Raw genomic sequence first — 5,883 nt, 5'->3', positions numbered from 1 at the left:
ACACTGCCGAGCATTTCATCTTTCTGCCGCGGCTTCGAAGTCATTGTCTGATTCTAAACAGACATTAACACAGACTGATGCACGGTCTCTCACAGGAAACTATACCTTGCACCTTATAAATCATATTCTTACGGGCGACAGGTTCCGTCGTGTCCAGTGTTAAGTGCTCGTGGGTGCGGCTGACCGTTTGTGGTGGTGCCCTGAGGCGCCGCTCGCTGGCGCGCTGGCCGTGGGGGTGTGCTTGACGTCAGCCGGCCAGGGAGCTGTCGATGGAGCGGGCTAAGCCGGCCGCGCGTGTCAGCTGCGCTCTGGAGTTTCGCTGTGTGAGCATGGAGAAGTCAGTTGGAACTCACCTGTATGACCGTAATGTCTGAATAAAGAGTCATTATCCAGGTATTTACAGAAGGCTATGTCCGTCGCGTGTATGGAGGGTGTGTGACGTAAGCGGGACGGCGGCGCAGCTATTGTACAGTTATTACGCGCGCGCGAGAGCGAGTCAATTAGCGGGCGTTCTAGTGCGGTCCAAACGTGCTGTTATATAGTCATGTCGGATTCCACTGTCGAGCAAACTTTGCCGCCAAAAGTGTAGCACTGCGTTCTTGCTCGCACAGGGACACGTGGTGGACGGTGAGCAGTCGGCATCGACAGGTTTGAACGTGGCGCCGAAAGTGTTGCAGGGAAACGGCCGACCGTTGTGCGATTCTGCTCCGAGGCAGACAATTTTGGCGGGAAACGTGTGGAGCCGACGAATACACGTGGTGAGCAGACAAGGGGCCGCTGTGACGTCAAACTCGACAAGTTCCAGTGTGTCCAGCGAAAACATGTTTACAGTATTCGAGAGAATATCGTGTTGGAATTTGAATTTGGCGCAATTTTCTAGTGGAGGTAGGCCTATAACAATAAATGATAATGAATGATAATAAATGACAATGAATGATAATGAATGTTAATAAATGATAATGAATAATAATAAACAAAAGTAAGGTTTTGCAGCCATTATCGTTTCGGAATTTGATTTTGGGGGGAATTTTAAAGTGGAGGCAGATCAATAATAATAAATGATAATAAATAATTATAAATGATAATGTATGTTAATGAATGATAATCAATAATAATAATAAAGACAAGTACGGTCTTTGCATGCATTATCCTGTTGGAATTCAAACTTCCCGCCATTTTTTCTTCTGGAGGATTAGGTTAGTGGACGTAGCACAATTGGACTATTTTCCCGCCAAAATTCAAAATTCCCACCATTTTTTCTTGAGGTTAGGTTAGTGGACATAGCAGAATTGGCCTATTTTCCAGCCAAAATCCACCATCTTGGATGACGTCATGTGATGTTGCCAAGTATACATGCAGCCATCTTGGATGACGTCATCGCCGCCTTCTTGAATAAATTTGGCAACAATGGAGAGTGGGGTGGCACATAGGTTGTCCCTCTACTACATGTGTTGAGACATCAGGCATCAGACCAAACTAAAGACGGAAAATTTGAGCATTTTATTCGCATTTCATCCGTATGATTGAACCCATAGGCGACAGCAAGCGGGGTTGGTGTGAGAAGGTGGGAGTGGTGGGGGAGGGGTGAGGCGAGAGAGGGCATCTCCCAGTCCTGGTATCTGCAGTACCGAGTTTTTATTCATTACAGAATTCTTATACACAATGGAAATCACCAATTCTCTGGGATATAATAAATTTTTTGTGTCGCCTATAAAATTTAGTTCTTGTGGGATAACACGTCTCAGTACTGACCAGCATATATATATATATATATATATATATATATATATATATATATATATATATATATATATATAAAACCGGATGAGTACGAACGGGACTTGCCCTCTGAAGATTACGTACAGACAGTTCATTTATAGGTTTTGATGAGTGAGTTTGCGAGTATCAAAATATGTGACAGAAGTGGTCATTTCTTTTGACTGATTTGTCTTACAAGCTTAAATTTTTTTTACTCCGCTAGGGGACTTTAGATATTAGTAATTGTCACAATTCCCTACCTGAAATCTCCAGATGATCCTGAGAAAAAGGGGTCTTAACAGGCGGACAGATTAACAACAAACGTCAAAATTTTTTTATGTGGTATAATTAGATCTTACTATTTGACATATATTTCCACTTTATACTTCTGACCGTTCCTGAGAAAAAGGGGTTTTAATAGACGAACAGAGAGAGGTGCGAACATCAGAACGATCTTATAACAACAGTTCCGTTTTTGCCAACTGAGATAGGAGACCCTAGAATCTGGATAAATTACGTGGACGACTATGATTGAACAAGTAATAAAGAAACAAGCCAACAATTACAGAAAGAGAGAATGGCACTAGCACTGCATTGTTTGGACACGTTTAAATGTTTGATGTATCTCTTCAGAGTATACAAGCAAAAATCTGTAGATTTTAATGGTATACAGATTCTGTTTTACTGCCCTGTTTCTGATGATATTTCAGGAATGGCGTCAACTGTAATTCAACACAATTTTAATTAGTTAATTACCTTTTAATATAATTGTTGCAAAAATATAGTAAAAAAACCCTCAGTGATTGTTGCTAAAGTGTGTGGTGGACTCTTAACAATGCACTGGAAAAGATATGTTCTTTATTTCAAATTCTCTTTATTACTAGTACAACTTGGGATGTAAAATTATTAACAAATTCCTACAAAGAGGCACATTGCTGATAGAGAAGTACCTGATGTTCACCTCGAAGGGGCAACTGGGCTACCTAAGGTAGTGGATACAGAGGTGAAGGGATCAGTCAGTGGTTGTCCAGAATTGTATTGAACAGGAGTGTACTCAGCAGTGCGATGTGTATTATATATAATTTTTTATTTTTTGTGGTAATTATTATGTTTTGGATTCCACAGTTTCAGTTGTTCTCGGTACAGAGCTATTGTGTTTTCTATTTTCTGATGATTCGACTAGCAACTCATTTTGAGACAGAATACAAATTAATTTACACACGTACTGTCAGTACACAACCGTCTCGTTCTGGCTCGGTAGCGAGAAACCTGATCCAAATACAGCGCGCAGAAACGAACTGTCTCCTATGATGTATCGACACTGCGCGGAATTGGTTCACTGTTGTTCGACGATTTGCCATCCGCACTACAGGTGGGAAAAACGGACCGGTTAAAGCCGACACCGGTATTTTAGTTCTGAATATCGGGTAATTTTCGGTATTTGTTTGGTCTCGATTATAACAGGCGTTTCTTATTGTTTACTAAAAACTGGGTAAAAAAAATCGAAAAATTAATTAACCATAGCAGCAGTGCTAAAGTGTTTAGTCTTTAAGTGTACCTTTTCCGACTAACGAGTAATTTTTATTTGTAAAATTTGAAGTTATTATAGAAAATGGGGAAAGCTATCTTTGCTATTTTAATAACAACGGCGACAGAAACGAGCAACATACACATGCCAAAGTCGGACATTAGTTGTATTTTACGAAGTGTGGTATAAATGAAACACGACACTCCATTTACGAGGGTATTTGAAAAGTTCTCGAAACGAAATAGAAAAAAAGTACTCACTTCACTGAAACTTTTTTTTTTTTCATTGTAGTCTCCTTGAAGATTAACACAGTCAGTCCAACGATTTTCCAGTGCCTTGATCCCACCTCGAAAATGATTTTCCTCCAGGCCTGCAAAGTAGTTGTCAACTCCGGCTATCAGTTCTTCGTTTGAAGTGAATCTTCGTCCACCAAGAAAAATTTTCAGTTTTTGGATGAGATAGAAGTCTGACGGAGCCATATCAGGTAAATAAGGCGGGTGTGACAACGATTCGTACCTTAGTTCGTGTGATTTTGGCGTCAAATTAATTTGTACATAAGGTTACATTCTGAATATTTGTATTTTTTTCTTTTTTTTTTACAAAAAGATATTTTGTATCTCTGGGTAAATGATCCAAAATTTTTGTTGCAGCATTGTGCACCCATTTTTTTACTAAAGACAAAACGGGTGCACAATGCTGCATTAAGAATTTTTGATCATTTTCCCAGTGATACTGTTCGTTCGGTTCAGTATGCTCTGTAAGTCTTTCTCGCTTTCACTGAGGATAGCAGGACAATCAGTGACACTCATCACTGATATCCTACCGATACGTAAATCACTTAAAAGATTATTTCTGCCATATATCTTTCGGCTTCTCAGCATTGGTTTCGCCCACTGCCATTTTGTACGTTTTCCCCCTTCAGATGATGATGATGAACAACTATGAAAATAACACTCGCAATTTTCAGAGCTTAGGCTTCCGTTTGTACTGCCGCGCGCACTGGAACCTTGCTGCGCACATACGAGCACTGTTCCACTCTGCGCAGTCCTGCGCCGCGTTTGTGCGCATGATGTAGACGAAATACCGCACGCTGTCTCACCTCGAGCCTGGAATTTTCGCCGTTTGCGGTGTGTTGAACTGCATCACAATGGTAAAAGTCCGGCAGTGTGGACGTTTAACTAAAAAGTTCGCAATATAAGAATGCGTGGTGAAAAGTAATGCCTCCGAATTTCTTATGTGAAAACACGTAAAGATTTTTAAATAAAATAAACGTTATTAACATTCTACATCTTTATTCTTCATGTCTACATATTTATTTCTCAGCATAGTCACCCTGGCGACGAACACATTTCTCCCAACGAGAGACCAATTCGTTGACATCGCCACTGTAGAACGTTAGCCTATTGTTGACGAAGAAGCAAACCACACCTTTGCTTGCACCACTTCATCACTACCGAAGTGCAATCCGAAGTGTCGGGGCAGAGTGAGAGTTTTGAATTTCTTGCTGTCCTTCCTAAAGGACTACTTCTATCCCCATTATTATTATTATTAAATATCAGACTTGTTGTTCGTGTGTGAGACGTTTTTCACTACAGTTTCAGATTATTCCTTTTACTTATTATGGTTAAGGAAAACACATATTATACTTTATTCTCTTATCCAGAAGAGAATTCTGTAAAATCTTTTTGCTGCTACTTACACGCCGTCTTTCGTGGTCAGTTCTTGACCAGGCTACCACACTACGAAACAAAGCAATTAATCGCACTCCCAGCCAAAAACATTTTTATGAATCAAATCAAATTAAATACATGTTTCCCAAGCTCAGATGCAGCATTTTCGATATTAAGACCCTTTACATTAATTTTTTCAAACGCTCTATACTTCCAGTTGCTTGCCGGGACTAACTGAAAGTTCGAAAAATTACAATGACCATTTCTGTCTTCTGTCACCTAGTATAAGACTTCTTGAAATCTGTAAAGAGATAGTAAGTAAATGGCCTGCCAGTACGGAACAGCCTTCGAGCTGTGCTACGAGAAGCAAAGCCGACCTTCAAGTGGAGTTCCCGCTGCGGCACTACGCACAACACATGGTGTCATCAGTAAATTATCGTCCTGGAAACATTCACGTAGTAAACTTATTTTACGTTTAACGAAACTTGTATAACATTGTCTCGTGATTTAATGCGTTTTGTGGAACATAATCCTCACAGTTGAGGTTACTTAGAAGAGAAGGTAATGTTGCGTTCGTACACGGGGAGTATTTCAAAGATGCTACTCGGAAATCGTGAGCTGGCAACAGTCTTGTGCTTATATTTTATGAATACGATATGTGACTTTAAATAAAATCTTTCTATCGTATTTTTTGGCTAAATTATGTCGAAATGAACTTCAGTACCTGATTTAATTTTACTACCAGCCAGAAGCATAGCTTTGACGTAACTGTTACATCTTGTTATTTGCTCATGTGTTTGCCAGGAAATTTCAAGCTAACGAGCATCTTGTTGTTTGTACAGTGCAACTTTATGAATAGGCGCCACCCACACAACTGTCTGCACGCTCTGTCGCACACCTGTTGTTACGTATGGGTATAAAAGCCGC

Source organism: Schistocerca cancellata, chromosome 9 (genome assembly GCF_023864275.1).
Source record: "Schistocerca cancellata isolate TAMUIC-IGC-003103 chromosome 9, iqSchCanc2.1, whole genome shotgun sequence".
NCBI lineage: Eukaryota > Metazoa > Arthropoda > Insecta > Orthoptera > Acrididae > Schistocerca > Schistocerca cancellata.
The sequence above is the reverse complement of the archived record's forward strand: the minus strand, read 5'-3'. Positions refer to the sequence as shown.